The sequence below is a fragment of the Alexandromys fortis genome, unplaced genomic scaffold (genome assembly GCF_014885135.2).
Source record: "Alexandromys fortis isolate MF-2015 unplaced genomic scaffold, M_Fortis_MF-2015_v1.1 scaffold_26, whole genome shotgun sequence".
In the NCBI taxonomy this organism is placed as follows: Eukaryota; Metazoa; Chordata; class Mammalia; order Rodentia; family Cricetidae; genus Alexandromys; species Alexandromys fortis.
In genome coordinates, this window is record NW_026067894.1 from 10,351,110 (window position 1) to 10,376,493 (window position 25,384).

The 25,384-nt window shown below is 50.5% G+C and overlaps 1 long non-coding RNA gene across 2 annotated transcripts in view; it reads right to left on the minus strand.

Annotated features, from left to right (window-relative positions):
* Positions 1-436: 436 nt before the first annotated feature.
* LOC126507279 (uncharacterized) overlaps positions 437-25,384 on the minus strand; it is a 137,934-nt gene continuing 112,986 nt past the window's right edge. The window contains exons 1-4 of one of the 2 annotated variants that reach the window (XR_007593470.1): positions 8,132-8,176; positions 2,046-3,367; positions 1,688-1,792; positions 437-1,029 (exon numbers count right to left, since the gene is read on the minus strand). This is a non-coding gene — a long non-coding RNA (uncharacterized lncRNA). Of the gene's footprint in view, positions 1,030-1,687; positions 1,793-2,045; positions 3,368-8,131; positions 8,177-25,384 lie in introns of those variants that run through there. The other variant, XR_007593471.1, reaches the window with a different exon arrangement.

The window sequence follows — 25,384 nt, forward strand, 5'->3', positions numbered from 1 at the left end:
CTGCAGAAGCTCTATCTACCCAAAGCTAGCACAACAGCTGTCACTCGCTCCCCTTAAGCTGTGAGGTGCTCCCCTGGGATGCTCCCCTGGAGTGCTTGTATGAATGTGTAGACAGGTTTTAGAGACCCATGGGCTTAGCAGTCTGCAGAGGTCTTGAAAGGAGCTAGGTGTTGTGCTGGGGGACACAAGACCTGGGCAAATGGGAGTGACCTCATGCCAGGAACACACACACTGGAAGATGGCTCCAGTGGGGTCCTCTGACTGAGGGCTCAGAGCAGGCCCCTGGGGTGACCAGAACCTTCCTCCACTCTCATGCCCTCCCCTGCCTCATTCCTCTCTCTCTGCTCAGCGGGACACACGGTTGATGGAATGTCTAGAAATCTCTGAAACAAGCTTTCCCTGTGTATCCATCCCTCATCCGCTCCCCGCACTGCTCTATGAGCATTTTACAGCAAGGAGAGAGAGAGGCTCCCTGGCGTTTATTGAGATAAATAGCGGGAATCTGGCGGGGTGGATTGTACGAGATGCATCTTCGCCTTGCTAGTGAGTCCACACAGACGCGACGACGGCACTCCTCCATCTTCTGAAGCCAGGCAGCTTTAGCAGCTGGCCAGCCGTTACGGCTGTAGGATAACCCACTAGTGAGTCCTCACATCCCACAGGCAGTGGGTCCCCAGAACTGACCCCAGGCCCCTTTCACTCTCCACTGTCTGTAGAGTTGATGCATGAATGACGGGATCCTTGTGTTTGCTTTTCCTGTGAGTCTGCTGGGAGGGTGGAAGGGTGGCCTACACCAAGCAGCTGCTGTGATGGGCACTGGGTCTGCTCTGCAAGCTTGCTGATGGACACAACAGCTCCTCTGGGGGAAGCCCGGGACACTGAACGCATGTATCTTCGAGAAATGGAAGTTCTGGTTGGCTTGTCATGTGAGGCTTCTCCTGAGTCGGTGGCCTGCACTGTTGCTGATAGTTGGCTTGGCTCTGGTCCATGGGTTCTAGCCTGGCGTTACTCACATGTGATCTCATGGCTCTGAAAATAGACAGTCAGGGAGCTAAAGAGAAGGCTTAGTGAAATACTTGCTGCATATATATGCAGAAGGACTTGAGTTCAACTCCAATCACCCAAGTAAATCCAGCGCTGGGGAAGAAGGGAGGAGCGGTGGGGACAGGCCGGCCAGCCTAGACTAGTGAACAAGTCCCAGGTCCCAGTGAGAGGCTGTCCCTAAAAGCCAAGGCTGAGAGCTTCTGAAGAATGATTTCCAAAGTTGACCTCTGGCCCCCATGTACACCCCCCCCACATGCACACACATGCCTGTATGTGCAAACATTCACAACATGCACACACACATAAGGAGACAGCGGGTCACCGAGAGAGCTGTCTAGTCTTTGAGGTCTGGTAAGAAAACTTTATACATTCGCTTCTGACACACACTTCTGGTCAGAGAAGTCACAGGTCTAGACGAGACCTGGGGGAGGGTGTAAGAAAGCAGCTACAGGGACAAGGTGCACAGCCACGTGGCTGAGAACCGGCGTACTGCGATGGTCTCTCTCTCTCTCTCTCTCTCTCTCTCTCTCTCTCTCTCTCTCTCACACACACACACACACACACACCGCGTCTGTTTCATGCATGACCAATTTTCACACTGTATCAGCCCTTATCCATCAGATGGATTGGTTAACAGACTCACTTTTCAGATGAGGAACGTGGCTGAGAAACTTGCTTGTTTCCTCTGACTGAGCATGGCTGGGCACTTGGTGCTGACTGGTGACTCTGAGTGACGATACAGTCAACCCTGCATGGAGGAAGCCATGATAAGGCCATATGAGCAGGGATGAAGACAGGATAGGATGGTTCTTTTTAAAGGGGCTGGGACCCAGGCAGACCTACACCAAGCAGCTGAGAGATATAGAGGGGATTCCTTTGGGAGATTCTGAGATCATACCAGGGAAGGGAATGGGGAATTTAGAGGAGAATTGAGGAGACAGAAAGAACCAGCTCAGTGACCCCAGGCCACGAGTGTTTCAGGACAAAACAGGTCTACTAACCCAGGCTTAGTTGTGTACACACGGAGATGGTCTGGCCTCCGAAGGAAAGTTGAAGGAAGGACCACAGAGGCCTGGAGGGACTGCAGTGGCCAGGGAGCCCTCTCCTCTGAAGCTGAGCCACAGGACAAGGAAGCAGCATCTCCGATGGAAAGATCTGGAACTCATCCCTATTGGGAGTCTGCTCCAAGGAGGAGCCAGCCAGAAATCTTGCTTGGAGTCTCAGCGAATGAAGTGACCAGCAGCTCGGGCTCTTTCTCGTTACAGCCGAGCTGACCCGCCCATCCCCATCCTGCATGGCTCCCCTGCACCAACAAGGGTTATGGAGTGGATCTGCCTGTTGGGCTCATCATGGAGACTGGAAACGGTTGTGGAGGAAACAAATGGGGCTGATAGAAAATGATGGAGGTGGGGAGGGGACCTTGGGTATTCAAGCAGGGGCCCCTCGGTTGCCTCTGTTCCTGCCAATAGGGCAGTGCCTGGTGTGACCCGGAACCCAGACCTCCTTAAGGAAGGAGGCCCAGACCATATTATGGAATGACGAATATCCCCATTTCACAGATGAGAGGACCAACCCTGCAGGCTTAAAGGAAAGGGGTCAGGCTGCACAGCAGCTACTCTGGACAGAAAGGTTGTGTTTAACCTATCAGGATATCCCAGTAGGGAATCCCCCAGGGACTGGAGGGGAGGACCCTACAGGTTTGGGAGGGTCGTCAGGAAAGAAGTGGTCCTGATATTTTCCAGGATTTAGGGCCCAGTCAGTCCTGGCTCAGGTTCACCCTGACATGGATAACTTGGGTCCGGGAGCAAGGATCAGCTGGGATGGGTTCCCTGGAGAACTGCTGGCAGGGTGCCAGGCCAGGGAGTTTGTGCTCCAAGGGGCCTGGACGAAAGTTTAAATTTTTTTTTATTACAAAAATTGTGTGTGTGTGAGAGAGAAAGGGAGATGGGGTGGAGAGAGGGAGAAAACTGGAATCCATCCTATGGACGTGAAGGCCCCAGAGTCCGGCCTATGCTTTTCTCTCTGCGCTTTGGTTGCACAGGCTTAGCGTTCTTCATGGCCACCAAGGACCCTTGTGCCACAGTCCCTTGGCATGTGCTGTTGATTTTGACAACTTCTTCAAAGTCTGTCTTGGTCTCTCGTGATCCTGTACTGCCTGGTTTTGTGTCAACTTGACAAACTAGAGTCATCAGAGAGGAAGGAACCTCAGTTGAGGAAAAGCCTCCATGAGACCCAACTGTAAGGCATTTTCTCAATTAGTGATCAATGGAGGAGGGCCCAGCCATGGTGGGTGGAGCCATCCTTAGGCTAGTGGTCCTGGGTTCTGGAAGAAAGCAGACTCAGCAAATCAGTGAGCAGCACCCCTCCATGACTTCTATATCAATCAGCAGTCCTGTCTCTAGGTTCCTGCCCTGCCTCAGTTTCTGTCTTGGCTTCCTTCAGTGATGTGCTCCAATATGGAAGTATAAGCCAAATAAACCCTTTCCTCCCCAACTTGCTTATTGGTCATGGTGTATTTCGTTGTAGCAATAGAAACCCAAACAAAGACAGACCCTAACCTCATGTTACACACTTTCCTGTGATCATCAACCTTTCTTTACAGTCCATATAGCTATGCATTCACTTGTGGGAATCTAGATCATTCCTTCCTCCTATCTTGTCTAGTGTTCCATGGGGTACAGTCTGTGATGGGTTTGCTTAATTCTTCCAATGCAGTGGCTAAAAGTTATATCCTGGGCCCTGAGTTGTCTGCTTACCTCAGGACCTGTACCTAAGAGTCACCAAGCAATACACACTGGCCATAGAGAGAGAGGATAAGGACCTTGGATATAAAGGAAGCGCTGATAGGCGTGAGGACAATGGCATCCTTGTTCATCTGCAATGAGGGGAGCAGAGCCTCACTGACAAGGACACAGACCAAGTTCCACCTGCCAGTCAGCCCTGTCAGCTGCGCCGTGACTCTACACAGTGTCTCATGAACTAAGAGCTGCAGGGTCCCAGCATGTCCCTTGCACCTTCTCCATGTGAGTCAAGCAGCCCTGGAAGGACAGACCCCCCACTGAATCCACAACTGGGGAGATCAGGCCTTCTCCTCCCATCTGCCGCCAAAGTTCATTTCCTGTTATATGGCATCAGAGCAGACCCGCCTCACTGAGCGAGAAAACGCCAGTCAGCTCAGCTGTGAGGGCTCTGTGTGTGTGCGAGCCTGGGATATTTTGGGAGCCAGATGTCTGCGTGGGCGGAACTGCTCAAGTCTGCACAACTCAGTGCCTAGATCCTGCCGAGTCAGCAATTCCTTCCCTTAGGAGACCCTTGGCCTATTCCCTGTGACAGGTATTTATGGATGCCTCTTAGGTCAAAACAGACCCTGAGGTAAGCAGAAGACTTGGGGCCCAAGACATATCCCAGCCATGGGGGACACTGTCTCAGAGAGATAGAGGCTGATCCTGTGTGACCCCTAGGGAAGTATTCACTTGTTTGTTCTGAGCCCTTTCTGGGACCCTTCAGCCACTGTTTTGGGAGATCTGCCCCATGGAGCTCCAGCTAAGAGGGGAGCAGGCAGGGTCTAGAGTCCTAGAAATGAGTGCATAGTCACACACACTGTAAAGAAAGACTTGTGGCTGGAAGAATGTATAATGGGGGTCAGGACACCCCAGAAACACCTGCTTTTTCACTCCCATCATGCCTAGTCCTGCAACAGTGCCATCTGATGGGGCTAGATTGGGAGCTGCTTCAGGAAGACTCTTAAGCTTCTTCTAGAGAATTCCAGCCCAGAGGCTTGGAAATCAGGTAGCAGAAAACCATGTGGGACTTCCATCCTGAGCACTCTGCTGGCTTCTCTCTTGGCAGCCCTCCCTGGTGCCCACTGTCCACGTTCATGTTGGTGACAGGCATGGGTGTGAGCTGCTATGTGACCTTGGGTCTATCACTCGGCTTCTCCAGGACTTTGCTTCTCTGTGTCAAATGGGGACAGCCATGGTGGGAAAGACCACCTGACTCTGTGCCATCCCCAGCCATGCGAAGCGAATCTTCCCAGAAAAAAAGCTGTCTTTTCTGAGTCAGGCTAGCACTTGCTAACTCCAGCTGCACTCTCTCTGTTTCACGTTGTTGTATGCCAAGAACCAGCCGACAAGTCAGAAACACAACTCTGAAGGCACAAAAGTTTCAAAAGTAAACACCATTGGTGGTTCCCGGATTAGGCTGCCCAGCCGACAAAACTATCTGCCATGTTCTTGGCCCTGGTCTTGACTGCTTTGCCCAGTGGTGGGAGCAGGGGCACAAAGCAGGTTCATGGTCATATGTAGATGCTATTCTATGAGTGTGATGGTAATGGTGGTGATGGTGATGGTGGTGGTGATCACCTAAAAGTCCCAACACTAGAAAATATTGAGTTCAAAATTAGGATCTTCTCAAGTCTTTTATTTTTTATTTTATTTTATTTTATTTTATTTATTTATGTTTGCTTTGAAACAGGGTCTCTCTTTGCAGCTAGGGATTCCCTTGAGCTGGAGGCAATCCTCCTGCCTCAGACTCTCAATGCTTGTATTATATGAATGAGCCACCATGCCCAGCTTAAATGCATCTCGGCACTATAACATATTACCTGAGAGAGTATCACAGAATCTGAGCTTCATGGTGGAGCGCAAACTCTTGGCATCTCCAGCCCTGAACCTAGCCACTTGCTAGGCACCCAACACGTAGCCATGTTCCCTATGTGCTGGTCCAGCAAGCCATTACCAGGCCTCAGCTCATACCCCAGGGTAACCTCTGCTATAAAGACCCGAGCTCTCAGGCCTGGTATCAAGCCTATCCCAGGCTCCCACGGTTCTGCCTTCCTGCCATGTTCTGCCATTTAATAGTTGTTTCTTAATTACACCATGTTTGTCTTTTGGCTCAGAATCATAAACACGAGCTCCAGGGAGGCTCAGCTCTGTTCTGCTCAACATTGCACCCCTAGCCCTAGGCCTGCTACAAAGCAGATGCTCACCCGGTATCCATCAAAGGAATGACTAAATTAGTGAATGAATTGGAAAGATGGCTGCCGGGGCTGTACCTTCCTCCAGGCCATAAGGAAGCCACCAAACCACAGCACACGTACCCCAAAAGGCTGTGAGTATCCTCCTCACCCCTGGGTAGATGAAACCCTGCTGTGTACACAAGAATGAAGGGGTGAGGTTAGATATTAGTTGCCTTCAGGCCTCCCTTGGTCTGCTGGGGTTTAGAGGGGCTGAGTGAGATACCGGGGTTCAAAGCCACATCTTCCAGCTAGGAACCGAGCAGGCTCTGACAGACCAGAAGCCTGACACAGGCAGGCACGACAGATCATGGATGGTCAGCCCAACTTGCCCTATTGTCTATGCATGAGGAGTTCTCAGGGGACGAGAAGACATCCAGCACAGACCACAGAACAGTTTCGGTCCGGGCAGAGAAGCTTTGTGTAGACAGATCCGGTAGAAATTCAGCCACCCGCCCTGCTGGCTGAGACTCCCATGTATTGTTTCCTGCATTCGCTGTGCTGAAGCTTCCTCCTGTCTACAGTGGGAATAACTTCTGCCTTGGAGGCTGGTGTGGGGCCAAATAAAAGGTGGGTGGGATAAGGCCCCCAAGAGTGCTGAATATGTTCCTTAGGTCCTGGGGTGCTAAGGCGTGACCCACTCACATGATGACCCACCTGGCCATAAATGCCCACTCTGAGACTCCAGCTTCCTTCCTCAGATTCCCTGGCTGAGAGAAGGCAGGACACGGAGGACATTGATGCTCAGGCTGACTCAAACCTCCCTGACCCTTGGTGCCTTCTCTAACGAGAACATGGCACCTCCAGAAGAGTGTGGGGATCCACGGAGGAGTGGGCACTGGTGTGCTGAACTATTTAGCTCTGTGGATGGGAGCTTTCTGACCTAAGTGCATGATAGAAATACAGAAGAGCCGGGAGTGGTGGTGCACGTCTTTAATCCCAGCACTTGGGAGGAAGAGGAAGGAAGATCTCTGTGAGTTCCAGGACAGCTTGGTCTACAAAGCAAGTTCCAGTATGGCCAAGGCTGTTACACAGAGAAACCCTGTCTCAAAAAAACCAACAAAGCAAAGCAAAACAAAGCACAGGAGAAAAGACGCCAGAAGCCTGAGACAGAACCCTCTCCTTTGCCCAGGCTCTCTCTACCTCAGGGAGACACTACACCTTTGTGGTCTTTCACTTTCTTCTCTATAAAACAGAAAATTATGCCCTCACTAGGACTGGGGCTAGGGTCCTTCCAGACTCCCCGAGAGGGGAGCCTGGCTGACAAGGGTCATCTTCCTCTGGGTCAGAGCCCCTGTTGTCATGCTGGTTGACACACCCCATCTGGGAGCTTACACTTGGAACTGATGACATAGCCTGTTTTCTGCATTTTAAAATTAAAAAAAAAAAAAAGAAGTGGCAAGCAGCCTTTGGAAGAGAAAGAAGAACATGGGCTGGCTTCCCATGGCTACAGCAGGAGGCCATGGTGGAGGCTGGGGGTGAGGGGTGTGGAAGCCGCAGGAGAAAAGACCCTCAGAGTTCCAGGGGCTCCTAAGACTGGGTGTCATCCCTCAGGACAGCAAATACGGCTTGAGCTGGAACCTTCTGGAATCATCAGATAAACGGCTCGCTGGAGGAAATCCCTAGATGGCACCAAGTGACCCAGCACCAACTCCTTTCCCTGAGGACCCCCAGTTCTCTCCTCATCTGACTCTGGATGATTCTTTGAAAACTTCTGTCCACACAAGAGGAACCCGACATGGGCGGATGTGGATGAGAACAAGGGACAGGGAGTGTGTGTGTGTGAGCTGGGAGGCCTGCTAGGAGGGTCCGGGGAGAGGTGATTCAGGCACCTCTGGGGGTGGCTGGGGAGATCCTGCAGTTAGAACTTGGCCTATGTTGAAGTAGGAGCGGAAGGGCTGCGCCCCGGCACCCGGCCGCCCGCATGGCTAGCTTATGCCCAGAAATAATTACACGGAAACTGTATTCTTTCAAACACTGCCTGGCCCGGCTAGTTCCAGTTTCTTATTGGTTAGCTCTTTCATATTGTTCTAACGATTTCTAATATTCTGTGTAGCCCACGAGCTGGCTTACCAGGGAGGATCTTAACCTGCGTCTGTCTGGAGTGGGAGAATCATGGCAACTCCTTGACTCGGCTCCTTTCTCCCAGAATTCTCTTCTGTATACTCCACCTACCTAATTTTCTATCCAATAAAATGGGCCAAGGCAGTTTCTTTATTATAATTAACCAATGTCCTTCCTCCATCAGGCCTAACTACTCCTCTTCCCTCCTTTGTCCAGAGGCCTAGACTCCTCTTCTCTGGCAGCCTTGATTTTCAACTAGCCAGAAACTCAGAACAAATGGTTCACCCCGGGCATCTCAGCTGCCCCATCTGGAAAATATCTGGAAAGTACATCAATAATCCCACAGCCTCTTGGCCCTAGGGAATGGATGGTAAAGAAAAGTCTTTAGAAAGGGCAAAACAAGCACCCTCTCCCTCTCCATCTCCCTTCCCCCCCTCACACACACGTGCAAACAGACACAGATGCACACACACACACACATACATAGAAATATACATATGCAGACACTTGCATACCGACACATACAAAGATACACACAGAGAGACACACACATGTGCACACACAGAGGCAAGCAGACTCATAAATGCAAACAGACTCACATAAATGCACACACATACACACATATGCACAAACACATACAGAGACACACAAATGCAGACAGGCACACAGGCATGTAGACACCACAGATATAAGCACACAGGTAGGTAGGCAGAAAGACACACAGACACCTCAGAAAGGAGACATGATCTGCAGGTGCCACACTTCCTGGAAGGCTTTCACACCTTGCTGAGTAACCTCGAACCTGGAGATGAAATGTCCCAACTTTAGCCTGCCTCAGTTTCCCAAGCCTAGCAAATGTAGAAGGTTCTGGTCAGCTAGACCTGGGTTTAAATCGTGGATCCGAGTCTCAGCTTTGTGACATGAGACGTGGTCTGTCTGTGCCTCAGTTTCCCCATCATATGACAGTGAGCCTCCCAGACCCTGAAGCGAAGCATGCAGTGTTGCAGCATGGGCTCAGCACACTGTGTGAACTCTGGCCACCCCTCCCTTCTCTTCCCTCATCTCCCCATTGCTTCTCTCCTCCCCCACCCCATCCTCCTTATCTTCCACGGCACACATTGAATTTTATGTAATTGGGATCATACAATTTATTCAGCTATTCAGGATTTTTTTAAGCTCACTATATATCATCAGCATTTCCCCACATCATTGAAAATTCCTCAAAAGCCTGATGTTAATAGCTCCGTAATTGCGCCTCATTTAGATGCTCCATCGTTTACCCGCGTCCGTCCGCTGCTGTCAGATCCTCCGAGGATGGCCGGGTTTTTCTCACATACATCAGCTGATAAACCTTTTGGGTGTGACTTTCCCAAGTTGCTACCCTCATCCTCAGGATGGACTCCTGCAGAAAGGGGTCTGGCTTCCTGTCAGACTCTGCATGCTTCCTGAAGTTGTTCGGGTTGCCTCTCTGGCAGCCAGCAAAGGCATCTGCACCCCTCTCCCTCAAGAGCCTAGCCTAGAGCTCCCAGATCCCGGGATACCCGACTTTAGAATCTAGGACAAGGTACAGCTCACTGAGGGAGGGCAGCACAGGCAGAGTCAGAGGTTCCCTGCCCCACTGCCCTCATTACTGCATACTGCAATGCCCCCTCTGTGCCGACTCTCTGTTTGTCCATCTGTCTCAATAGTTTGCCAGCTGATATCGCTCTTCCTGACCCATCCAGACCCATCCTGGCACACAGTAGGTTTGTTGAGGTGGAACTACAAAGTGCTCTTTCAACACACACACACATGAACACATGCATGAACCCTTGCATGCACACACATGCTCACATACATACCTGTACAAATGCACACATGCATATTCATAGATATACACGCATGTGTTCAACCACACATATACACATATGCACACATGTCTGCATATATGTGCGCATGCATCTAAATACACACATACATATACACACACATTCATACTCACATGAACACAGGCACACACATGTATGCACACACAGAAGCCATGTCATCTTCCCACCTCAACCCTGTTACTTGCTTCTTTCCTCCCTTTACATTCTGCTGGGAACACCATGAAATGATGGAGAGGAAGACAGACCCTGGACAGACAGTCAGGGTTTCAAAGTTACATTATCGGTGTCCCTCAGTTTCCCCTCATTGCGACTGGGATTGCAATGTCTCTCTCAATGATTCAGTGTGATGATGAACTGGGGCACTGGAAGGATTCCTGAACATTTCTGACTTCTGAAAAATAGAAAATACAAATCCCAAGTCCTGCTGTAGGAGTTGGAACTGGATGGTACCACTCTATCTGGTTGTGACAGGTACCCACGAGTCAGCAAGAACCCTCCTGTGCCTCTGGGCTCTTGAAGCATAACCAGGGAAATGAGGCTCGGCTGCCATAGATCCTGTATTTGGAAGCCTGTAAAGCGAAACTCTGACATCACACCCTCCATCAGGGCCACAGGCACACGGCCTCCAGGTGCAGGAAAACTCTGCTTCCTGGTGTGGTTACCTGGGGGATAGAGGATGGCATCTCTGCCCTCTGAAGTTACCGGGGTCTGCGTGCCTGGGTGTCTGTCACAGGTGCTGAGAAGAAAAGACTTCTGACTTTCCTAGCTGCAAAGCTTCATGTTAGCGTTTGGTACTCCCAGCGCCATGAAGAAGGATGTCTGCTCTGACGGTGAATCCGTGGCTGGAGCCCAGATCTACAGGTTTTCTCACACAGCACAGCCGTCCCAGAGAACCACCCAGTCCTGAGGTGGGAGTTGAGAAGTGAGGAGGATCCAAAGGTTTTTTTGCAGCAGAGTCTTGTTACCCTAGCTACACTCCAAGAGGCACAGGAGTGTGTAAGAGGGTTTCTGATGACTAGTGGGTACCTGCCGGTAGCTTAGCTATGCCCAGCGGCCAACAAGCAGGAATTCTTGTCTCCATGAACTTATTATACCTCTTTGGCCTGGTATGCAAAGTCCACTGTGATGTCGCTCTGGTTGACCTAGCCTGCAGTTTCTGACCATAGCTCTGAGCTGTAGCCACAAAGGGACCCTGATGGGCCATATGAGCCTCAGTTTACTTATCTGCAGCATGAGAGCTAATGTACCATTGTAGAGGTGCCCTGGAGTGCTACATGGTCACTGGTTTGTAGTACTGGCCAGAGAAAGTAGTCCTTAACTGTGACAAACTCCCATTCCATCTACACTGCCCTGGCTTGGATATTATTTGTCCCCTGAAGGAGTATGTGTTGGAAGCTTGGCTCATCTGTGGTCCATCAGAGGTAGTGGGAACTTTAAAAGGTGGGGCCTAGTGTGTTCATTGGCTGGAACTGTCATTGGAAGAAACTGAGCACATTCTTATGGGACTCTTACTGTGGTGAGCCCTGGAAGACAAGTGACAAGTTGGGGTTTGAGACTAGATCACTCACCCAGGCAAGGAAGGGATTCAGTGAGAACTTGAACATAGATTCTCCACGGTGCAATCGGTGGCTCTGTTGTAAAAGCTTCATTTGTTTGTTCCTTATATTTAGTTTTTCTGTGACAGGAACTTACTATGTAGACCTGGCATGTGCTCTGAAGACTAGGCGGGCTCTGCTTCTCTGTTAGTAGTGCTGGTAAGACAGCCACGTGCCATCATGCTGAACTTGACAAGAGCATTCGAGGAACACAGGACTTAACAATCTACCTAGAACCCCTAGAAAAATATTGGCCAGTCCTCAGTGATGAGAAAATTATCGAACTGCCTGGGCAAGTGGAAACTAGAGGAACAAGAGGTTGAATATCGTCTGTAGTCTGGGGTGGATTGTGTCTCATGGGCCAAAGATCAGGGGGCCACCATCCACTATCAGGAGTGTAGGGGTAAGAGGGACACCCGGGCAACTAAGAAGTGCAGTGGTGGCTCTCATGCCAAAGCAAAAGTGGTGGCATCACTTGCCACCAGAAGCAATGGCCAAGATGACCAATAAAATCAGAGAGCAAATCAAGTGGGGGTGGGGGGAGAACCAATCTTGAAAGGTTACAGAGTGTATGATTCTGGTTTCTCCTCTTCTTCCTACCCACTTCCTCCTACCTGCTCTCTAGACATGTTCTCCCTATGTAGTCCAGGCTGATCTCAAACTTGTGATCCTCCTGCCTCAACACTGAGTGCTGGGATCCCGAGTGGGCATCATGTCAAACTTATACAACATCCTTAAAATGTCAAAGTTTTGTGTGCTTTGGAAACATCAGTGATTTCAATGGATCAGGAGAAGGTGGGATTAGGGAGGAAGGTGGGCATGGCACTAGATATCAGCATAAAGAAGACTTTGTAGTGTTGAAATGATTCTGATCTTGGCTGTTGTGTGGTTATAAATGTCAACATATGTGACCACATGGCAGAGTCATGCTTAAAAATTGTATTGATGTCAATATCCAGATGTTGACCTTGCCTGGCTGTAGTCACCGGGGGAAGCTGAATAAAGGGTACATGGAACCTCTCTACTATTTCAAAAGCCTCATGCAAAACGACAGTAAACGGAGAGCTGAAACGGTGTAAGGAAAGCAAGCATGGAGCTGGTGCTCACGAGATTCATGGCAGTGGGACACAACAGGGAGAGATCAGTGGTCAGAACCTGGCGTCTGACCTGGCCCAATGGCCAGAGCTGCGACCCCTGAGCTGCCATCTGGGGCCCTCCACACTGTGGCAAATGAACATCTTGGTTACTCTCCATTAATTCTTCAAACATGCAACAACCAGACACCGTGTAGGCTGAGATAATGACTCTAAAATCAGAAAGGTCTAGCTAGGTGCGCTATGGTATAGTGGATTCTGTGATTGACTGGCTCCACCCCTTTGGGCTTGTGGTGAGGCAGTTTATCATGGTGGGAGCTTGTAGAGGAACTAAGCAGAAGGACAGAGAGGAAGGCACCCAGGTCCCAGAGCCACCCTTAGGAGCTCATTCCCAGTGACCTAAAGACCTCCCACAAGTTTCCATCTCCTAAAACCTCTGCCATCTCCCACTAAGGCATGCTAAATGTTGAGCCTTTAATGCATAGGCCTTTGAGGGAACCCTCCAGATCCAAACCATAGTATTTCCAAAAGCCTTGAGGAGATGGGGAGCAGGGAGCCACCAAGGCAGATGTCGTAACTATGAAACCACGCTTCTCACTAGAGGAGCAGGAGCATCTCAGAGCTCATCCAGGCACTTTCACGGTCCAGTCTGATGGGAAAGAGGAGGAAGAAGAAGGAAGCCAAAGACATCAGCGGAGGCAGAGCTGGGACTGGAAGTCATTTCTGTCCTGACTGAGCCTGAGACTCTCCATCTTAGAAGACGCACTTGCCAGCCAGCAATGCATTGCTGTGAACATCATGTCCCTGGGGGCTGCACAGGCTCCATCAACTTCTCCCCCTTCCTCCCATTTCTTCATCCCTGTAACAAACAGCTTCACTTAAAAAGCCATCTGGGAGGATGGATGGCCCAGACGCATTTCGTGGAATAAGTTTTCGGGGAGAAGAGCCAAGAAATTAAAGGCGCAGCACTTAGGACTCCAGTCTCATTAGGCGCTGTGTCTCTGACTGTGGGGTTGTATTTCTGAATTAGATGGTTTCTCCCCACCCCACAGCCTGATGCTGTGAGCCTGGTTCTCATACATCTTCCAGTTACCTGGTTCTGATGTCCTGGGCTCATTTCCTCATTTAAGGCCAACTTTATTGTAAGATATGAAGAAGATGCAAAGTGACTTCCATGACGGTCTTATAGATAGAGGCTTAGGACCTTTGGGAAGCAATAAAAGTCCAACAAGGCCATGCAGGTGGGACCCTAACCCATGTGGGACTGTGGTTTTTATAGCAAGAGAAGGGAGCTGGGAACACATCTTAGGAAGCTTGCCTAGCTTGCTCCAGATTGAATCCCAAGTACCACGCAAACCAGTTATGGTGGTGCGTGCCAGTAAACCAAGTCCTGGGGAGGAGGAGGCAGGAGGATCAGAGGAGAGGAACCCTCTGTTGATAGTGCTGGCTGGACAAAAAAAAGCTGTCGCTAGAAATGAGAGTGGAGAGGCCCGTCAAAGGCCAGGGGTGTGCAAGGACCTTCTGGGAAGCAGAGCCTTCTTACCTGTGGCTTCCATGTCCTTGAGCTTTGCAGGGGGTAGTGAGGTGAGGCTGTGGGTGGTGGCGATCTCCCAGTCTCCCGGCAGCCGAGCGCGCTCAGATACTGCCTGGCTTCTTGGCAGGGAGCTGTGAAGTCTGGGCGGAGAGGTGAGATTATAAGGAAAAGAGCAGCGGGAGATAAAATGGAGAGTTCTCAGCTTGGCCAGGGAAAGAACAGCAACAGGGAAACGCATATTTAAGTTGTGGCCAGGTGACTGCTGCCTGCTGAACAGGACCTCTGTGGGATGAGGACAGAGGGTGACAAAGGGGCTTGCATAGCATTCTGAGTTACAGGACCTAATGAGACTAAAGTCCTAAGTGCTGTGTCTTTGATGTCTTGACTCTTCTCCCTGAAAACATAGTCCACGAGGCATAGCCTTATGGGAACTGGGGAGCTGCATGGCCCAGGCACAGGCTCTTAGATCAGTCTCTGTGGCTGGGGGGGTCTCTGACATTTAGAGTCCCTTTTGGGTGAGATGATCTAGGACAGTAACAGAACCTAGGACATGAGGACAGTAAGGTCAACAGTGCTGTCATGCTTGGTGGGGTGGCAGGATGTGTCTGAGGGAGCATGCATGTTGGGATACTCAGATGGGAATCAGAGGAATCAGAGGGTGGGCAGCACACCACCCACCTGGTGGGTTTCCAGCCCACCCTGCTACTCACGGAGACGCAGGAGACCTCCTGCCTCCAGCCAGGCATCCTGTCCACTATCTTCTCTGGCTCCTGACAGAAGGAAACTCCCCTGAAAATGGATTAGGAGATGTAACACACTGGAAATAGATCAGAAGGGTCCCCAAAGGCCGCGTGCTGAGGCTTGGTTTCCTAGTAAGACAGTATTTAGAGATGACTGGACCAGTAGGCCTCTGACATCATGAGAGGATCAATCCACTTATAGATTAGCAGTTCAATGGACTGTTGGGAGGTGGGGAACTTAGCGGATGGGGACTGGAAGGAAGAAGTAGGTGGCTGGCACCCTCTCCTCTTCTCCCCCTCCGTCTCTTTCCCCTCACTCTTCTCTCTCCTCGCCTCTCCTCTCCTCTCCTCTCCTCGCCTCGCCTCGCCTCGCCTCGCCTCGCCTCGCCTCTCCATTACAAGCTCAAATACCAGATCACACACGGGGTCACCTACAACTCTGTGCTACTTTGGAAACCTTGCGTCACCAAGTCCCACTGAAAAGGTGGCAAAGAGCCCACAAGTCTGACTGCTACTTCCTCCACACCCTCCCTTTGCTCTCTCCTGTGACAAGTGACACCTCCCTATCCTCTGTGAATCCTTCAACCACTCCTTCTCACCTCCAGCTCTTAGCAGGGTCCTCCCTGCTCCTTAGACCTCTCTGTCCTTCTTGAGGTGGCTAACTCCTTTGAGGTCAAGCTAAGTACTAGCTCCTACTGTCTCTCCCCTAGCTGTTGGTTCCCCTTATTATCCTCCCACAAGTCTTTTAGTACACTGTCTATCCCTACTGTAGAGGTGGTGACACATGTTTGTGTGACTCTTCTTTAGGAGGTCAGGTCCGCTCCTGACTCTGAACCCCAAGAGGGCAGCACCTTACCCAAGTTTTTGCTTCTCATCTTGCTCCCTGCAGACCACCGGCCACACAGTAAATGCTCGATCATAGCTCAGGAGCAGTGTGTGATGGGCTAAGAACAGACAAGGAGAGAAAGAGAAAGGACTGGGCTCTTTAAGCAGAACAGGGAGAAGGAAATGGTACTGATTGTTTTTATTTGGGAGATGTTTTGTTTTATCTTTTAATAACTCGCCGCATAATCAGCTGGTAATTACAGCTTCCGACTCTGGTTTGTGCCTCCCTGACTGCGCTGGGCGGGTGGGAACTGGTTCATATTTAATCCGCCTTTGAGCCGGAGTGCTCCCCGGGGAGTGAGTTCTTATGGGGTGTGAGGTTTAATTCTCAGGGATGTTAATTAGAACAGAAAAAACATCCGAGCTCCAAGCTGGGCTGCTGGGCCCCTGGTGGCTAGAGCAGAGACCCGCCCGCATGTCTTTCTTCCCCTACACACACCTAACCCTGCATCATGCCAGCCCGTACCCCAGGTAGCCCTCAATCCCACCCTGGGACTGGGACAGAAGACTGGCGCTCTATCACCTAGGATGCCCATCTGCCGGGAAGCCAGACAGCCTAAAGACCACCAGCTAAAGGGTACAGATGGAGGCAATCTCACATGCAACTGTTGTGCCTTGAGCCTTCCAGGAGTGAGCGAGCAGGGGATGGTGAGAGAGAGAGAGAGAAAGAATGTTGTTAATGAGTAAACTCAACCCTCTCTCGGAAGAGACAGGACCCATCTTTGGTCACCCCCAGTCATCCTCTCTGCTCTCCCCTGCCTGGGTCTGCTCTCAACAGCCCCTGGCTAGGTTGAAGAGACCTACTTAGAGCTCAGAACCCCTCCACCTCCGGACCCCCCTATACTATAGGGCAGAGGAGGAGTCATGTTCACTAGTGGACAGAAGAACCCTGATCTCTCCCCACCCTACATGGGGCCCACTGCTTCCTTGGAATAAGCAATTAATAGTCATTTAAGGGGAGCCCAGAAAATGAGGTCCCCTGAGACTCCCACAATGCAATGTGTACATCTCTGTACTGGGGGGAGTAGCCCGGGGTGGAGGAATGAACAGCTGGGAGAAATGGGTGGTGTGGGAAAGGAGAAGACACTGGGCGGAGTCAGGCCCTGATCCTGAGGGTTGGGGCAGGCAGTCTTACGGAGAATGGTTGGGGCATGTATTTTATTTTATTTTTTTAATGTCTTATTTTGTAGACCAGGCTGACTTTGAAGTCACAGAGATCTACCTGTCTCTGCCTCCCAAGTGCTGGGATCAAAGGTATCCATGCAGCCACATACCTGTCTTAATATTCTAAACAGTTTTTCAAGAATTCCGTACGTGAGTATAATATATTCGTATCATTCACACCTCCCCCAAATTTTCCTCCAGCTCCTCTCTATTCCCAATTTCCTCTCAGATTCATGATACATAGATACATACATGCTTACATACATAAGATTCATGGTGAACCTCCTGGAGTCTGTTCAGTGTTTCCTGTATGTCCATGTGTTTAGGTTCGGATAACCAATCAGGGAGAGCTTGTCATTCCCCCCTCCTCTGCCAGAGAAAGCTGATTCTCCCTCTTTTTACAGCCACTGACTGTTTATAATTTTTTATCTAATATGGAGCCTTATGAAATGTCCCTGCCCCTGTTGGCCTGTTGACTGGTGCTGTCACCAGGACCATGCACTTTAGAGCGCTGCAAAGGAAAGCTGTTGCACGGCTGAAACACACACTCAGCGTGGGGGAGGAGGGAGGCTCCTAAGACACAGGGAGCTAAGGAAATATGCAGCTCTCGGGAAGTTCCTGAAGCTGAGGAGCCTCACAAACCTCTTCCTGAGAGGTTAGAAAGGCAGTAAATAATGCTGGAAAGAGGAGACTTGGCAGCAGAGTTACCTGCAGGTTGTCTAGAGAGCTCCAGGGATGCAGCGTTTGCGAGCTGTCGCCCATGATGGGGCGGGGATTTCATTAACATGGCTGCCTTTGAGTCACCATTCATCTGAGAGTAGGGTATCACTGAGCGGGGGAGGGGGGTTACAAGGTAGTTGTCTTCCTCTACCTAAAGGTGAGCACACTGTGGCAGCTGTGGCATAGCCTCTGCTGTGAACATAAGAGACGTGCTAAAGACTTGCCCGTGAAAGGGGCATTCCAATCCGGAAAAGGCACACAGATGCTATCATCAGCATTAGCCTCGGTTTGGCAGGGAGGTTGGGGAGGGGGTGATGGAGGAGTTGGGTTGCTGTTTCTTACCACTGACTGGACGCAAGGCAAAGACAGCACTAATTAGATCGCCTAGGCCAATGCTGGAGAGCCCTTCCTGGGGTCCAAAGACTTGGTAGGAGAACAGCGGAAATGATAGCAAATAACCTACAGCTCCAGTCTTTAATAGTGAGAAGGGAACGTCCACAACTCAGCATGCAGAAGTCAGCCTCGTAATGGCCCGCTACAGGACACTGAGATAATGAGGGCAGAATCTGCTCCCGACGGCTACAATTGGGAAAGACTTTTAACCAAGGAGCAAAGGAGCTTCCCTCAGCCTGGATGGTGAGGCTGCGGAACACGGAAGTGGATCGCGTTAGTCTTACTGCGTGCAAACAGAAAAACTGAGCAATGTAACTACCCACCCATCCTGAGACCAAAGCTGCAAACCAAAATCAAGGTGTGAGAAACTGATTCCTCCTAGACTGGCTCGTATTGTACCATTAGGGACACTTATTTACCGCTGTCTGAAGTCCTCCTGGATGTCGGGGACTGGAGAACAGGAATGGAAGGAAAGGTGTGGCTGAGGCAGCCCAGCATGAGAGAGGCAAAGAAGGAGGTTGAGGGGTGAGAGAGATGGCTCAGTGGCTAGGAGCACTTGCTACTCTTGCAGAACCTGGGTTTGGTTCCCAGCATCCACATGGCGACTCACAACCATCTGTGACTCCAGTTCCAGAGAATCTGGTACTTTCTTCTGGCCTCCAATGACAACAGGCATGCACATGGTACACAGACATAGATGCAGGCCAACATTCGTATACGTAAACTAAACATAATTTGTCTTTAAAGTGAAAGAGGTTGCTTCAGCAGGAACCTCAAAGCTGGCATGGGGCTCTTATGGGGATCATGTGGGGAGGGGAGACAACCTTTATGAGGTGGGAGGGTCCTGGAAAGACAGGAATGATTTAGACGTGCATATAAATTAGGTTTATAAAACACCAAACCACCCAAGAGGAGAAGAAAGAGAGAGCAAGGTAGACAGCGGGTTCTGGCAGGGTGTCTGGAGAACGAATGTGTCAAGATTTGTGCTAGCCTGAGTTCCAGGGGAGGGAATTAACAGAAAGACAAATGCTTCCCAGTGAGCTTTCGGAAGGTTTTAAAACCTCAGCAACAGTTTATGGAAGACGTAAAAAATAAAACAGTACAGGGGAAAAAAATAAGCGTGCCCTAGAGGGAGGCAGTTACTCCCCAGAGTATACGGTGTACATTTCTCTCCCACAGAAAACATGTCCTGGGCGTCAAGACTGCTCAGCCCAGGGTCTTTCCCCAGCCACGTATGGCTACCGTGCTGGCTCAGAGCCTGCCAGAACTACCAAGCAGGTTCCAATGGCAGGCAGGCACAGCAGGTGGGAGTGTGGCCCTGCTCCTCCTGAGATGGGCTAAGACAGCTCCACAGGACCTATTTGGGGTGTGGAGGAACCTAGCAGCCCCATGGCAGTAGGTAGGAACACACAGGCATGAGGATGCTGATAGCTTGTGAACAATGACGGATGCTAGATGGGGTCAAGTATTCCTTCCGTGCTACTGTACTCAGCATTGCTTCCTTGAGGAAAGTGTTGACTTGAGAGAGAGAATCTCTTCACTCAAATGGACCTTGCCAGTATTACTTTTTCACAGTCTCCAAGACCAACTGGCATTTTCTTGGCGTAGAAAGTGGTAGCCTTTGGCGGTCCTATATAACCTTTGTTTAAGGGCTTCTTTCTCTAATGTGAAACTTCAACCATTTTTGTAGAAACGACTGGAAGAAGAGTAAAGGCAATAGTTAAGGAAATTGAGTGAAGGCTCATTGTGTGTATGGGAAAGGGTACTCCCAAGAGCTGTAAGCTTGGTGAGCAAAACACCCATTGCTGGGGGATAAGCCACCTTCCTTTGAATTGTTGGATGTGGAGGCTCTTGGGGTTGGTCCCACACAACCATCAAGACACCTGTCACTTACCATAGACAGCTTTGGTTATCATCTCAACATGCCTGGGAAGCAAGAACCCCAACTGAGGAATTGCCTCCATTGGCTTGGCTGATGGTCATGTCTAGGAGGCATTAATTGATGTAGGAGGCCAGCCCTTGTAAACAATGCCATCTCTGGCCAGGTAGATGGACTATGTAAGAAAGGCAGCTGCGAAACGGGAAATAGGCCAGCAAGCAGAACTCCTCCATGGTCTCTCCTTCAGCTCCTGCTTGCACACCCACTTCCTTTGATGGATGGACTAAAAGTTATGAGAGGAAAGAAACCATTTCCTCTCCCACGTTGTTTCTGGTCAGTGTTTATCACAGCAACGGAGAACCAAACTAGGACATCGTTGCTGTTGCTTGCATGTCAGGACTACGTGGGAAGTCTTTCTTGCCTGGTACTGTGAGTCAGAGCAAGGAACTGTGACTGGGTAGGTCATAGACTCAAACTAGGAGGCCACCACTATTATTCTGTGCCTGCCAAATTTCCTTGTTATTATTCATTCATTGGTTTGCTTATATATTTTGGAACAGGTCTCATGCAGCATCAAATTGCCTGTGTAGCCAAGGGTAACCTAGAACCAATGGCTCTTCTTTCTGTACTTCCCAAGTGCTAGGATTACAGGTAAGTGCTGGGATTACAAAGATGAGCTAACACATGTAGTTTCATGCTATGCCAGGGAATTGAACCCAGGACTTTGTGTATGTCAGATAAAGACCCAAGTGAGCTATACCCACAGTTCTCAAATTGCCATTTAAGCATTCGTGTTTATGCTTCGATCAGTCATGGAGAGAAACTTTATTTTTGCAATCAGCGCTGTGCTTTGGGGACTCATTACTGCTCCAGATCTTGAATGCAAGTGACTGCTGCTGTGTCACAGTGGTTCAATGCCTGGCCATAGACAGAGAAAAATAATCCGACATCTGTAGTCCTGTAAGGCTCAAAGGAGCGTCATAGAAGAGGGAGAAGGAATGTAAGAGCCAGAGGAAGGGGGGAGTGTTGTGTCACTACTTCTTCTGTCCTGGAGGGAGGGAGGAGGTCCGCAGGACTATGGAAGGTCAACTAACTTCAAATGCTTGGGAGGGGGTGGGGTTCAGAGCAGCAGGGCTGTCTGCAGGTTGTGCAGGAAGTTCTGGGGATGCAGCTTTCATGAGTCATCATCACCCATGCTGTGGAGGGCTTTTCAGTGACACAGCTGCCTTTGACTCATCCATGCAACTGCAAACTCAACCAATCAATCAAACTTCTATAAGCAACCCCAGGAAATCTGCAGGTTCATTAACTAAACTCTTTTTTTGGTCTATGGATGGCGCCCCATCTAGGGCTAATTGAGACTTGTTCATATCAATTCAGGAAATGCCACACGATGCTGCTGCTGGTCCTGCTGCAAGGGGGAACTGTCCAGGGGACTGATGAGTTCATCCAGGTTGACACTATGGGCACCCCGGGGCAGAAAAGGTAGGAAAGAGAGAAGCACAAGGATGGAGACATGGGAAGACTTTGTTGCCATCAACTGTAGTGTTAGAAGGAGGGTAGGAGGAATGTGAAGACCACACCTCCAGGCTGGAGAGACAGTGAGGCCACCCACAGAGGCCTCTGCCATCACAGCATTCATCTCCTAATAGGATGATCCGGGGACTAGGGAAGCAGAGACACATGTGCTCAGGTGGGCACCTTGGGTCTCATCTGAGGTCTCACTTTAGGCCTTCTGGTGGCCTGGAAGCTGGCCAGGGCCATCTGATCCATTGCTTATTCCCATCCACTCATGATAAAATAAAACACCTTTGAGGGTTTGGTGAGTGGCTCAGTGGGTTAAGGTGCCTACCATCATTAAGTCTGACGACCTGAGTTCAATCCCCAGGACCCCACATGGTAGAAGGAGAGAATTGACTCCTGTTGATTGCCCTCTGACCACACACACACATGCATGCATGCACACAAGCACACATACACACACACACACACACACACACAGGCATTGTGGCACTCTGTCCCATGAATGCACAGGCGCACACACACATACACACAATAAGTGAATAAAATGTGATTTTTGGAGAGAAGACTCCTTTGAGGATGAGAGTGGGCTTGAAGTAAACAGATCAGGAATGGGCTGTGCTGTTCATTAATTACGTGTCGGCCTGTAATTTAGATTTATAGGGTTCACTTAGAAATAAGACTATGCTATTACTTGTCAAGTGCAGAAAATGCCAATCAGTTTCCATAGGAGATATTTATTGAGGTAGAAAGTGGGAAATGCACCCCGATTGTTTGCTTCAGCCGACAGAGGCGGGGTGGGCACACCTAGCCTCCCGAGACTCTCTCCTCTCTCGAGGACCATAATTCTGCCCTGCCTTCACAAATTCATTTAAATAAAAACCAGACATCGCACCATGAAGGAGACCCACACCTAACCACGCAGCGGATGCAGTCTGGGCTGAGTCGCACCAGCTTGGAGGGGAAGGACAAATGTGGGGTGGCAGGCTGTGGCGTCAGCCCCGGGTGGGGGTCTAGGGGCCTCAGCATGAGTCCCTGATCTGCATCATCAGACTCCAAGCTAGGGGGTGATGAGATGGTCTGATGCCCCTTCTGACTCTGAAGTCGGAAAACATGGGAAGTGGGTGGACTTTCCCAGGGGTGTGGGGGCCCCTCTCTTCTCACCAGCTGTGGGTGCTGCAGCTAGAATTCTGAGCTCCTCTCTCCTCACACACAGCCAGTGTCCCTAGATTCACAGCACCCATGATCTGGGTAAAGAAGAGGCCTAGGCTGAGTGCTCATGGGCAAGTTGGTGGGGTCAGAAGTATGACTCAGCTTCCAGGAGCCACTGTCTGTAGAGTCTGGAAGGGTGTGAGGAGCTACTGTTGCTCACTCAGTCACTCTGTTCTTGGAGGGGACTGTGAAGGGGTCCAGACACTCTTAGCGGTAGGTAAGTAACACAAGCCTGGCTCTCCCACACTTCGGTTCCCAATGACAGCCAGAGGACCTGGGTCAGTGTGGAAGTTCACCTCTACACCTTTGTCCTCAGGGGTGACTGGAGCCTAGGATAGTGACATACACCAACCTGCCCTGGCCCTCGGCTGCTCTGACCATTTCCAGGATTCCTAACCGGAACCAGCCCCCAGCAGGGTGTGGCACAGGGAGAATTTCTTCAGTGACAAGGACAAGAGATGGCCTTTTGTCTTGCTCAGCAGAAAGCAGGTCCTGGACTCTCCTAGGCTTCAGTGGAGCTGAGACCCCACCTGCTGCTGAGGAAGTCCCATAGGGACTAAGGGGCAGTTCAACTCATGTGATTGGACACAGGCAGAGCTGGGCTCTTGCGCTGACCCCAAGCTCTTTCTCCAGCCTCAGACTGCTTCTGAAAGATTTCTCTGCTGACTGCTGCCTCCTCATGAAGGGAGCTTCAGCTGTGTTTTTGTTCTGGCCGGTAGGCTAACCTTAAACTCAAAATGGAGCCGACCCCACAGACAGCAACCTCCCTTCCGACCCCAGAATAAATCTAACCTGCCATTCAAAGGCTCACAGCCCTTCACAGCCTGGCTTTGACTCCTCATCTCTCTCGTCATCTCTTTCCTTCCCAGACACCAGGACACAATCTATTCTCCATATTCACCCTGGGGCTCCAGAGAATCACCACCCTGCTCCTGCAATGGTCCATTTGGCAGTTACCGTCCCTTCTTACACTAGCGCCAACCAAAACCCCGGGGGTATTGTGGGGCATGATGATTTCCTGTGTCCCAGTGGCACTGGCTACTAGTCTTCCCTGGTCACAAGGCTCACACACCACGACCATGCTCCATTCCCGGGGGTTTGCAGCACAGAACTGCTTCCAGCAGCTATGCTGTGACGTGCAGGGGTCACTTGGGAAGCCGTAAACACACCACAAACCGGCAGATTTCACTTTTGTGCTTTGCTAGTTCTCATTGACTTCAAGAAGTTGAATCAGCAAAGTAGCTGAGACAGGAGAGAGAGTGACTTTGGACATTGCTGCCACCCCAGCCAATGAGGACACTCAGGGAAGAGGGGCTACAGGCCCAGGGCTACTTTCCTCTGTCCTCACAGCTTGTGCAATCACAGTCCCTTCCATCCAGAGCCATCCCCACCCCGCTTCTGCTGGCCCCTCATCTGCTGCCAGGACCAGCACACAATCAGTTTGCTTTCCTTTGGACCTGCCAGAAAGAAGAAGAAAAAAAGAACAATCTATAACTACTCCCACCTCCCAGTTTCCTCGCCAACCTTCCGGTGGCAGGACAGAACCAGAAGGCAGATGACAAGGAACCCTGGAGGACATGGGTGCAGATCGGAACTCTTGATCACCCAATACCCACAGCCTCCTTGGCCTCCTAAGATGGAGCGAGGGGCTAGGAAGTCCCCATGCTCAGTGCCCATATGTGGCACAAGATGATGGAGCTGGCATGTGACGGATCTGACTCCTTCCCAGGATCTCACTTGGAGAGAGCAGCGCTCTTTTCCGAGAGCCTAGTGGGAGGGTGTGAATACGCTGAGGATGGGCGTGATCCTCACCCCCTCCCCTGCTTCTTCCTGAAGAAGTCCACAACCCTGAGGGAGAAGGGCTCCTGGGAGAAATTCAGGAAAGCCAGAGGGGAGGTGTGGGGCCTGAGGAGGAGGAGGGACAGGAGAGGAGACCCAGTGATGTCATCTGTTGAATTTCCTACTTGGTAAAGCCATTCTGGGTTGGGTCTCTGTCATTTTTAACTTCAAGGATCCCAAGCAAACACACTTTAAACTCGTCTGAGTGTTGTCAAGACCAAATGAGATAATTAAAGAGACAGGCTTTAAATGGCGCACGAACATTGGCTGTCTCTCTGCGTGTGAATCAGCTTCTAAGCTCAGCAGCAAATGCCCGGGAGAAGTGGCCAGAAGGAGGGAGGGCTTGTTGTGGCTCTGGACTTTGGAGGGCTCAGTCCAAAGTTGACTGATGCCATAATGTCCCCACTCTGGGCCAGTGGCTCAGCAGGGCGTCATGGTGACAGGAGGGCAGGTCACGGTCAGCACAGTTTTTGTTACATTTTGCTGTCTCTTCCATCTCTGGCCCAGGACACCTCTATCTTTACCCCAAACCTTCCTCAGATCTTTACATGGTCTTTCTCACCATCACGCCCTTAGCATATATGCCTCCTCTGTCCAGAGGGTCTCTCTAATTGATCTTGTCACTGCCCGGCCACTGCCCAATGTCTGTCACTTATCTTAGGTATCATGCTTATTCAGTGGTGATTTGGTCATTGCCTGCCTGCCCCTCAAGACGCTGAGCCTCCCACGAGTTATGAAGATGACCTGTCTTCTGTGCCTGACATATTATAAGCATTTGTATCAGTCAGCTGCTGCTGTGTAACAGCATAGTATCATAC